The 12,134-nt window shown below is 39.2% G+C and overlaps 1 protein-coding gene and 1 pseudogene across 6 annotated transcripts in view; one reads left to right on the top strand and one right to left on the bottom strand.

Moving 5' to 3' along the window:
• The window catches only part of CDC42SE2 (CDC42 small effector 2), a 116,131-nt gene that overhangs the window by 13,963 nt on the left and 90,034 nt on the right, over positions 1–12,134 (top strand). The window contains exon 1 of one of the 6 annotated variants that reach the window (XM_032336819.1): positions 686–707. The exons of the other annotated variants lie outside the window; for them this stretch is intronic. The gene's annotated coding sequence lies outside the window, so the exon portion shown is untranslated. Of the gene's footprint in view, positions 1–685; positions 708–12,134 lie in introns of those variants that run through there. 6 annotated transcript variants of the gene reach the window in all.
• The window catches only part of LOC116587232, a 48,908-nt pseudogene that overhangs the window by 13,566 nt on the left and 23,208 nt on the right, over positions 1–12,134 (bottom strand).

The raw sequence follows: 12,134 nt of genomic DNA, 5'->3' as shown, positions 1-12,134 counted from the left end.
GCAGTAATTTTTTCTTAAGAGCTCTTTTACCTTTGCACAATAGCTTGATTGTGTTATACCAGCAAAGGAAAACAGTACGTGATTCTGTGTACAGTAGACTTATTTTAATAATAGCTCTAGGGTAAAATAAGGGGCTGTAGATAAGTTCCTATTTTTTGGTCTGCCCCAAGTCCTAGTGATGCCTTAATATTAAAATAATTTTAGAAGAAAAATATGTTTTATTCAAGGCTTTTATCTGGTTTGGGACAATTTTATTAGATATTGCTATCCTTTTTAATATATCAGAATGAAGAATGAGGAAGTTCTTGGGAAAAAAAGTTTTAGTTTAAGAATTCTTGTATTAAAAAGAATTATTGTATTAATGTTTGATTTTGTTTCATGTATGTGCAAATCCTTGTGGAAGAGTCCCTCAGATATATTGGTATATTCCATGCTTTGTAAATCAGTCCTAATCTTATCAAGTAGCTGTTTTGGACTAAAAGTAGTTCTTTAAAGCTAATGAAGAGTCCTTTAAAGACTGAATAATTTTAAAGATTTTTTTCTTATTTGGCAGAGAAAAACAGCGAGAGAGGGAACACAAGCAGGGGGAGTGGGAAAGGAAGAAGCAGACTCCCTACTGACTGGGGAGCCCGAAGAAGGGCTTGACCTCAGGACCCTGAGATCATGACCTGAGCCAAGGGCAGATGCTTAACAACTGAGCCACCCAGGTGCCCAGGGGTTGTATAATTTAAATGACTTTTTCTTTATCACAGTTATGTTCATTACCTTGTTTTTATTTATTTTTTTAACCGTGTCTTTTTATTTTTTGTAAACTGCTTGCTCACAAGCTCTGTACTCTGTATCTCTTTTTATTTTTTTAACTTTTTAAAAGATTTTATTTATTTATTTGACAGAGATCACAAGTAGGCAGAGAGGCAGGCAGAGAGAGTGAGAGGGAAGCAGGCTCCCTGCTGAGCAGAGAGCCCGATGCGGAGCTCCCCAGGACCCTGAGACCATGACCTAAGCCGAAGGCAGAGGCTTTAACGCACTGAGCCACCCAGGCGCCCCACTTCATATTATTTTAAAACATCTCCAGGGGCGACCGGATGGGTTAGTCCTTAAGCGTCAGCTCAGGTCATGATCCCAGAGTCCTGGGATTAAGCCCCTCGAGGGGCTCCGTGCTTGCGGTAGGCCTGCTTCTCCTTCTCAGGCTCCCTGGCCTGTGTTCCCTCTTTCTCTGTCTCTCTCTCTGTCAAATAAAAAAATAAAATGTTAAAAAAAAAAAGTCTCCAGAGTCAACTAGATATTTTACTTTAAAGTGAATTGCAGTCAGGAAACTGGAAATTCAAGTAACCCAGGTGAACTCATATTGTAGTGTCCTTTTAATCTGCCTATTTTAGGGGAGTGATTCTTGAGGCTATTTAATTTAATTTATTTATTTGACAGAGAGAGGAACAGGGAGAGAGAGAACGCAACCCAAGGGGAGTGGGAGAGGGAGAAGCAGGCTTCTCGATGAGCAGAGAATCCGATGTGGGGCTTGATCCCATGACTCTGGGATCTTGACTTGAGCCAAACGCAGATGCTTAATGGACTGAGCCACCCAAGTGCCCCTCTTGAGACTATTTTAAAAACTTTCAGGGAAAGTTTTAAAGTTAAAAGCTGAAGTAGAACAGAGTGAGACTAAGTTCATTATTGCTGGTCAAAATGGTAAGAAAGTAATTTTGGTTTATGGTATAACAGTTGTATGCATAAAGAAGTCTGTTTGTTTATTTTATTTTTAAGTAATCTTTACACCCAACATGGAGTTCAAACTTACAACCCTGAGATCAATAGTTGCCTACTCTTCCGACTGAGCCAGCCAGCCTCCCCACAGATGTGTATTTTAAAGGCTGAGAACTTACCCTTTGCAGAGAAAAAAAGTGACTAAAATTGGGAAAAAGTGTTCAACTTTAATAAGAGTAAGTTTCTCTTACCAGATTTAGGATTTAAGAAACGGTGCTGATTTACCTGAGTACAGTGACAAAGGTACTAAATTTATTGCTGGAGGGAGTATGCATTTGTAGAACCCATTATTATTATTATTATTTTTTTTTCAAAAGCATTTTGACATATATCAAAGACTGGCTTTTTTTTTTTTAAATTTTTAAGATTTTATTTATTTATTTGAGAGAGAGACAGTGAGAAAGAACATGGTCAGAAAGAACAGGTCAGAGGTAGAAGCAGACTCCCCGTGGAGCCAGGAGTCCAAAGCGGGACTTGATCCCAGGACTCTGGGATTGTGACCTGAGCTGAAGGCAGTTGCTTAACCAGCTGAGCCACCCAGGTGCCCAAAGACTGGTATTTTTGTCTCTGAGGCTATAGCCTAAGAAAATAATCCTCAGGCTTTTTTTGAGGGAGGAGGTTCTTTTTTTTTTTTTTTTTTTAAACCCTATGGCAGCTTTATCCAGATAATAGGTGTGATACTGTGAGTTACAATAAGATATAACCTATTTAGTCTTCCCTTTTCTTGGTGCAGAGCTCCTAAAACCCTTGGATTTCCTAAGAGAGGTGTATTTTGTTATGTTCCTGAGGTGACTTTTGGGAAGCACATACAGATGGCCTCTGGTTGCCAGGGGAACCAACTGTGAATTGATTATTGGAACTTCAAGTCCCACTTCTCTGACCTGGAGAGGGGCCAGGTGCTGGAGTTTGAATTGCCAGACACTAATGATTTAATCGATCATGACTGTGTAATGAAGCCTCCATAAAATCCAGAGGATGGGGTAGGATAACTTCTGGTGGTTAACACATGGAGGCTCTCCGGAGAGTGACGTGCTCGGAGAGCAAGGAAGCTACAGATCCCTTTCCTTTCCCTGTGTATCTCTTCCATTTGGCCTTTCAGAATGACATCCTTTCATAATAAACTGGTAATCTCATGACTGAAATGTTTCTCAGACTTGTTTAAAATGCTCTGGGATATTTCCATTTTTTTTTTTTATTTTTTAAAGATTTTATTTATTTATTTGACAGAGATCACAAGTAGGCAGAGAGGCAGGCAGAGAGAGAGGGGGGAAGCAGGCTCCCCGCTGAGCAGAGAGCCCGATGTGGGGCTTGATCCCAGGACCCTGAGATCATGACCTGAGCCGAAGGCAGAGGCTTAACCCACTAAGCCACCCAGGCACCCCATACAGTGTGTTTTTGTGAGTGGCCTTTTTCACTTAACATGATGTTTCAGGATTCATCTATGTCGTAGCATGTATCAGCACTTGATTCTCCCTTGTGGATGAATGTTACAGTTGTATGGATATACCACATTTCATTTATCCATTCATCCATTAATGGGTATTTGGGTTGTTTCCACATTTTGGCTATTACGAATAATACTCCTATGAATATTCATAAGCAGCTTTTTGTGTGGATTTTTTTTTTTTTTAAGATTTATTTATAAGAAGGGACACCTGGGTGGCTCAGTGGGTTAAAGCCTCTGCTTTCAGCTCAAGTCATGATCTCGGGGTGCTGGGATCGAGCCCCGCATCGAGCTCTCTTCTCTGCTCTGCTCAGCGGGGAGCCTGCTTCTTCCTCTCTCTGCCTGCCTCTCTGCATACTTGTAATCTCTGTCAAATAAATAAATAAAATCTTAAAAAGAAAAGATTTATTTATAAGAGAGGAATAAGCAGGGGGTGAGGCAGAGGGGGAGGGAGAGATAGAAGCGGACTCCCCATTGTGTATTACTGATAAATTCCTTCAGATAGGATCATTCAGTGTTAGAATGTTACTTTTGTATGTTGCCCTAACAGTTGTCTTATATTTTACATAAAGTCATTTTGGACTAATGCTAAAAGAAATACTTTATGCGCAGTTGAAAGACTAAAAAAAGCCAGCTGTCAACTCTGAAATGTGCTTTTATGGCAGTCAATATCACTTGAGCAGGAGAGAGAGAGAATGTCAAGCTGACTCCCCCTGAATGCAGAGCCAGTCCCTGGGCAGGATCTCACAACCCTTGAGAGCTTGACCTGAGCTGAAATCAAGAGTCAGGTGCTTGACTGACTGAGTCACCTAGGCACCCCAGCCATGTACATTTTAAACTTAACCATAGTCTATCTGTGAGAGTTCTTTGCAAGATACAAACAGTACTCTGGGATTTTCAGGTAGATATTATACAGGGAATTTGATACTTTAAAAAAAAAATCATTGGATAGTGGGGAAGAGTTGGAGTCAGAGAACCATCACTGGATTATGTTTGAGAACATGAGGCCGTAGCTGAAAGGTCAGGAAGGTAAAACTGGGGACCCATCAAAGGAATGCTGAATATGTGATGTGACTGCTTCTTGCTGGCATCTGGTGACTAAAGTTACTGTAATTGCTTCTAATCACGTTGATTTTGTTGTGTCATTGCTTACCATTTAAATCAGAAGTGGAAGGATAACTTCGTAATTTTCTTTCCTTCACTTTTGCTTCCCAAATCTCAAAAGAGGACTTCTTACTGGTAGAAACTGATTTACATTCTGAATACAAACTATAACTTGAAGTCTGGGAAGTGTAGTTTATTGGTTTTAATTTGTTTTAGCTTTCCTGTACCTGAGATACAGGAAGGTGTGTATGGAAGGAGTAGTAGGAAAGAATGAATGCCAAGTGCTACTTGAGTAACCTAACATTCAACGGAAGCCTTCCTTTTTTTTTGGTGATAAGGCTGTATGTCTTTACATGCAGTGTATTTTGAAGATGGTAGGATGAAAGAAATCCACCTTAGACTTGATTTTTCTTTTCCTGTAACGTGAGCCGTTACCATTCTGTTACTTTCTTAAAGTAGCATGTCTATTGTAATATTTCCATTTGGAAAAACTCAGGTGTTTCTGGAAAGTTCTTTCATACTGTGTTTACCTCTGGGTTGAATAGATGAATAGGTGAAATATTTTCAAAGAATATAACTGCAAAATACTATGTTTTTTTTGGATGCCTGGGTAGTTCAACTGTTGATTTCAGCTCAGCTCATGATCTCAGGGTCACGAGGTTGAGCACTACGCCAGGCTCCGAGCTAAGCAGGGAGTCCACTTCAGATCATTCTCTCTCCCTCTCCTGTTGCCCCTCCCCCTGCTCATGCTCTCTGTCACCCTCTCTCTTTCTAAAATAAATGAACAACAACAACAACAAAAAATCTTTAAGTTTTCCCCTTATTGCTTGTTTTTCTAGGATTGAATTAACATGTAATTTATTTTTTTAAGAATTTTATTTGTCTGGGAGAGAGAGTATGCGCATGCATGCACAGAAGCAGGGGAAGGAGCAGGCAGGCGGGGACAAGCAGGCTTTCCATGGAGCAGGGAGCCCAGTGTGGGGACTCAACTTCAGGAACATAATGATCTGAGTTGAGGGCAGAGGCTTAACTGACTAAGCCACCCAGGTGTCCTCTAATATGTAAACGTCTTTTTATAAAAATTGTTCATGCTACCTCAGTTTATTACTTTATCAATATATGAGAAGCTGTAGTAATCTTTAAAAAGAATATGGGAGCTAGTAAAAGCTTTTCCCTTTATGATTTAGAATGAAAACATGTATGATTTCTTGATACTGAGCCCTTTTTTTTTTTTTTTTTTTTAATTTATTGTGGCATCTATCTAGTTGGCTCAGTCGGTTAAGAGTCAGACTTTGGTTCAGGTCAGTGATTTCAGGGTCCTAGGATTGAGCCCTGCATAGGGCTCTCCTCACTCAGTGGGGAGTCTGCTTCTCTGTCTGTGTGCCCCCTCCCTCTTGTGTGCACATGCATGTGCTTTTTCTCTCAAATGAAATAGGTAGATGACCGGAGCCGAAATTAAGAGTCAAATGCTTAACAGCTGAGTCACCCAGAGGCCATGATAGTGTTTTAAAGAAACTTCTTTTTCCTCATAGAATATTTATACCTCCCATATTCTGTGTTCAATAGTTTGAGTATGGTGAGCATATCATTACAAAGCCTTTTACTAAATAACTTTCAAATGCTATGTGTTAGGTTCTTCAATATTAAGTTTTTTTTTTTTTTTTAAGATTTTATTTATTTATTGGACAGACAGATCACAAGTAAGCAGAGAGGCAGTCGGGGTGGGGGTGGGGGGAAAGCAGGCTCCCAGCCAAGTGGAGAGCCCGATGTGGGGCTCAGTCCCAGCACCCTAGGATCATGACCTAAGTGGAAGTCAGAGGCTTTAACCCACTGAGCCACCCAGGTGCCCCAATATTAAGTATTTGAGAATATGTTGTTATATAGCTTCAGTTGGCATCTGATGTTTGCAAGAGAAAGTATTAAGTTCACCTGGAAACTTGACTCAGCTTTATTTATTTTTTAAAAATTTTATTTACTGGGGGCACCTGGGCGGCTCAGTGGGTTGAGCCTCTGCCTTGGGCTCAGGTCAGGGTCCTGGGATTGGGCCCCACATCAGGATCTCTGCTTGGTGGGAAGCCTGTTTCCCCCGTCTCTCTGCCTGCCTCTCTGCCTATTTGTGATCTCTGTCTGTCAAATAAATAAATAAATAAAATCTTAAAAAAATTTTTTTTTATTTACTCATTTAGAGAGTGAGTGCCTTCATGAACAAGATGGGGGGGTGGAGAGCAGAGGGAAAATCTCAAGCTGAGCCAAAAACAAGAGTTGAGTACTCAAGTGACAGAGTCACCCAGGTGCCCCCTAAGTCTGCTTTAGAGATGGCTGTTGACTGCTTGTAGGGAACATGAAATTAGATTTTATATAAGCATTTTTGGGTACTGAAATTGAAGGGTTGGTCTCCATTTTTTTCCTCCCAGCTATTTTCTAATTTAATTATTTTTAAAGAGCTGGTAGTATTCTGTTGCTGTTGTAGTTAGTTCTAGAGCACTGTTATTCTATGTCTACAAGTTAATGTTATCTTTGAACTTTCTTATATATGTACCTTTAAAAGTTTTTTGAAAAACTTTGTACTTCATAAATTTTAAAACTGACATTAAAACTTCAAATTTATGAAATTATCAAAGATGTAGTTTCTGAAATATTGTATGTTGTCTTTGATTTTAAAGAATATGCTGCCAGACACTTTGACCCTATTTGTTCTGCTTACTTTATTGGAAAGAACTGCTGTAAAATTTGTTAGCCCTCACTGTCAAGCCAGATTATATGTTTTTCTTGTCAAAAGTGGCCTGACATTTGCAGTGCTAATAGAAATAACAACACCTGCACTGAACAACCACTGGACAACTATTTTCACTACCAGATTCTAACATAGATTGATTAGGTAACGAGTCTTGCTGTGAATTTCTTTGAATATTTCTTGCTTTGCTTAAATGAGACTCCATCTCTGCCAGTTATGCCTTTGGTGCATGGGAGACTTGTTAAAAATCAGTACCATATTAAGGTTTGAGATGAGTTAAGAAATGTGGCTTTCTCCTACAACATGGAAGTGTTACTGTGAAAGGGAAGGTGGAGGAAGAGAATGAATGATGCCTTGACACATCAATTTTATTTAATTAAAAAACATTTAAAGTAGGGGTGACGAGGTGGCTCAGTCCGTTAAGCGTCTGCCTTCAGCTCAGGTCATGATGTGGAAATCCCAGGATGGAGTCCCACATCAGATTCCCTGCTCAGTGGGGGAGTCTGCTTCTCCCTCTGCTCTTCACCCAACTCGTTCTCTGTCTCTGTCTCTCTCTCTCAGATAAATAAATAAAATTCTTTAAAAAACCCCCCAAACTTTAAAGCTCTTTTTTTAAAGTAATTTCTATGCCCAACATGGGCCTTGGAAACCTACAATCCCTAGACCAAGAGTTGCAAGCTCCACTGACTGAGATAGCCCGGTGCTCCAGGGCTTACCAGTTTCAGAAAAAAGCATAGAAGGAAGTTGGAGATCTGGAAATGAATTTCCTTACAACTGTCCAGACCTGTCCTCTGTAGTACCTGGAAAGTATCAGACCTTACCTTGGGTTGAAGATCCTTGAGTGAAGGGAATAGCTTATCTTCTGCTTTAATTGGTATTGTTTATTTATCCTTTTAAGTATATTACCTTCCTCCTTTTTAATTTTGCCTTGAAAAGCTTTGTTTTGACTAACAGCAAAACTGACCTTTGTGATGAAATCATTGTGGTTTTCTTTCTTTTTTTTTTTCCATTGTGGCTTTCATAGTACTCTATAGCCCTTTGATCATAGTAATCAGAACCTCATGAATGTGATTGCCAGTACAGAAATTGGAAAAAAAAATAAACTGATTATCTACCTTACAGTTTATACCATGATAAGTTCTTGATTTTCCAGAGTTGAGTATACAAAAGAAAACTTTAGAAATACTGGAAGAAAACATGAGTCAGTATAAAAAGTTGGATATGGGGAAACCTTCACAAGCCATCCAGCATATAGTAATCCCCATTATCTATGGTGTAGGTATTTCTAAGACCCAAGTAGATGTCTGAATTCATGGATAGTAGTGAGCCCTCTGTTACTATACCTCTGTTATATATTTTTTAATACATAAATATCAATGATAGAGTTGATATATCAGGCGCAGTAAGAAATTGATAGCAGCATCTAATAATAGAACAATTTGAACAGTTTACTGTAATTTTTTGTGTGAATAAATTTATGCGAATGTGGGTTCTTTCAGAATAGCTTTTTTTTTTTTTTTAAAGTTCATTTATTTATTTTAAAGATTTTATTTATTGAGGGGTGCCTGGGTGGCTCAGGTGGTTAGGTGTCTGCATTCAGCTCAGGTCATGACCCCTGGGTCCTGGGATCGAGTTCCACATCAGGCTCCTTGCTCTGTGGGGAGCCTGCTTCTCTCTCTGCCTGCCTGACGCTCCCGCTGCTTGGGCTCTCTCTATCTCTCTTTTTGTGTCAAATAAATAAACTCTTTTTTTTAAAAAAAGAGTTTATTTATTGAAATAAATACAGCAGGGGGAGGAGCAGCGGGAGAGGGATAAGCAGGACTCCACACTGAGCATGCAGCCAGAGACTGGGCTGGATCCCATGACCCTGAGAGCATGACCTGAGCCAAAAGCAAGAGTCAGATCCTTTAACCAACTAGCCACTCAGGTGCCCTCTTTCATTGATTTTTTTAAAGTAATCTTCTATATCCAGTGTGGGGTTTGAACTCACCACCTCAAGATCAAGAGTGCTCTTCCGAGTGAGCCAGCCAGGCGCCCCATCTTGATACATCTCACTGTACTATAGTCATCCTTCTTGTGATGACGTGAGATGAAAAAAATGTCTCTGTGATGAGTTGAAGTGAGGTGATCTGCACAGGCATTGTAAGGTAATGTTAGGCGACTCTTGACCTGATTATATTTCAATAGGAGGATCATGTCCTTGTGACTGTGGTTGAAGGTGGGTAACTAAAACCAGGAATAAGGGGAAGACTACTGTACTTTCTGACATTAGAAAAGTAAATCTGGGGAGCCTGGGTGGCTCTGTTGGTTGAGCATCCCACTCTTGAATTTGGGCCAGTCATGAACTGAGAGTTGTGAGATTAAACTGCATTGGGCTCCAGTAGAGCCTACTTAAGAGTCTTTCTCTCTCTCTCTGCCCCCCTCTTAAAAAAGAAAAAAAAAAGTAAACCTCAGATTTATTGTTTGTGGACCATAATTTTTTTTAAAATACAGAATCTTACCTGTTTCAGAAATACAATTTTAAAAATACATGTAAAAGTTCAAGATTCTCATTTACATCTAAGTTATCTTGCAAATTTTATATTTTCCCTCTTGCTTTTAAGCTTAGAGAAACCTTTCAAAGTGGTGTTGTAATAAACATGACCTAGTACCCATAAACCTTCCTGATGATTCCTTTGCTAAGTTTAGAGCTTATTTGGCTCTTGGTAACAGACAGGTTGTACATACACAGGAGTGGGTGGAATTGAAATTGTTAGGGAAATTGGCTTTTGTGTTTTCTTGGAAAAACGTATAGATCTTCCTCAACTTAGAATGGGGTTATATCGTAAGTTGAGACATCCAGAACCTAAAAGGCATTTGATGCATCTACCAAACATCATCCATTAGCCTATTACCTTACATGTTCTCCGAACACTTGCAGTAGCCTACAGTTGTTGGTCAGTAAAGTGTGGAATATCTCATGTAATTTATTGAATGCCGAAAATGAAAAACGGAATGGTTGTAAGTTTATCTGTCATTTACCTTCAAGATAGTATGGCTGACTGGGAGCTGTGGCTCACCGTTGCTGCCCAGCATCATAAAAAAATATTGTGCTCTATATCACTATCTCAAGAAAATAACACAATTTGGAACTTATTATCAAGTACTGTTTTTATTGAGTGTATGTAGTTTTCTCACCATGGTAAAGGTGAAAAATCCTTAAGTCAGGGACTATCTGTATTGATTACTAAACTGTTTTAAGATGGAGATCTTCATCCTGAGTAATAGTATGTATAGTTGTTAATTGGAAATCTGAATGGTTGAACAAAGATATTTTTATAGCATATTATTTAGATTTGTTAAATTTTAATATAAAAATGAGAACTTCTTTTTCTAAGGCTTTTATTGATTTGACAAAGAGAGCAGAGGCAGGGGAAACTGGAGAGGGAGAAGCAGGCTCTCCACTGATCAGGGAGCCTAGGGTGGGGTTTGAACCTAGGACCCCAGGATCATGACCTGAGCCAAAGGCAGACACTTAACTGACTGAGCCACCTAGGCACCCCTGTTCTTTATCTTTTCTATAAAGTATATCCCCTCTTCACTCCCTCCCAGTGAGCAATTTGTCAGGGGCTATTTTGAGGCCCTTGTGTGCCAGGGCCTAATTGAAATGCGTACTGAGTGCTGTGCAAGAGAATGACGCAGTTTACCACATCTTAAGCCCTTAGAAAGGCAGTTGGGACAAATTAAATATATATTGACTTTCTCAAAATAAGTTGAGATTTCAGCACCCTCTGCATTTACCAGAAATAATACCACACTGAGTCACTCTTTTGGTGATTGAAAATGTACAGCTGGTAGAAGAAATTTCATGTTAATGGTTGCTGTTATTGTGGGAGGGCCACTACATAAAAGATGCAGAGACTTGTCCTTTAATATTCAGAAAGATCTCAATATTAGCCCTATGTTTGGGCAAATAGGCTGAGATAAATGGAGACATTACTGCATTCACAGCGTATATCAAAATATAGATCAAATTAAATGTAGCAATCTCATTTCACACAATATAACTAATTAGTACAGGACAAAAAGGACAAATTACTGATCAGTTCGGGAACTTTTACTTATTTTGCCTTAAAGGGAAGATATGTTGTCCCTTTTCATTATCATGTATGGTTTTCTTTTGTGGAATTTTTAAAAAACATTGAGTTATTCAGTAAATACTTAGCACTAGCTGTGTACCAGGAACTTAGGTAGTAGTTCGTTGCAAATTAAAATTGTTGTCTTCATGGAGCTTACTTTCTAGTTGGTGAAGACAAGCAGTGAATGAATGAGATATATAGAATGCCAGATAACTTGAAGTGCCACGAGGAAAAATAAAACATGGGATCAAGGTAGGGACTGTCAAGGTAGGGAACAGGTGATTGCAGTTATAAATAGGATGGCAAAAGAAAGGCTCAGTGACAAGACTATAAAAAGACGTCTGTTAGGTCATCATTTATGATAAAGATAAATATTGGCAGCAGCCTAAATATCCATCTACAGAGGATTAGTTAAATATATTACGATACATCTATATAGTGGAATACTCACCCCCACTCGTGTGTGGTGTGCATGTGTGTCCACTCGCTCGCTCTCTCAAATAAATCTTAAAAAAAAAAAAAAGTCATACCTGTAAGAATCATTTCAGATATAGGAAGTAATAAAAATTAGGTATGAGGGGTGCCTGGGTGGCTCAGTGGGTTAAAGCCTCTGCCTTTGGCTCAGGTCATGATCCCAGGGTCCTGGGATCGAGCCTCACATCGGGCTCTCTGTTCGGCGGGGAGCCTGCTTCCCTTCCTCTCTCTGCCTGCCTCTCTGTCTACTTGTAATCTCTGTCAAATAAATAAATAAAATCTTTTAAAAAAATTAGGTATGGAATGGTAAATGGAGTATGCTACCATTATGTCTACCACAAAAATTTGTATATTTTATATATGTAATTTTATAAATATATGGAATATCATTGGAAAGATACATAAGAAAATGTTAATAGTGCTTATTTTGGGAGAACAGGGTGATTGGTAGACAGACTGAGGATGTAATAGTTCAAATTCTACCCAAGTGTCTGTGGAT

Source organism: Mustela erminea, chromosome 3 (genome assembly GCF_009829155.1).
Source record: "Mustela erminea isolate mMusErm1 chromosome 3, mMusErm1.Pri, whole genome shotgun sequence".
Taxonomy (NCBI): Eukaryota; Metazoa; Chordata; class Mammalia; order Carnivora; family Mustelidae; genus Mustela; species Mustela erminea.
This window is presented reverse-complemented; position numbering and strand designations above follow the sequence as displayed.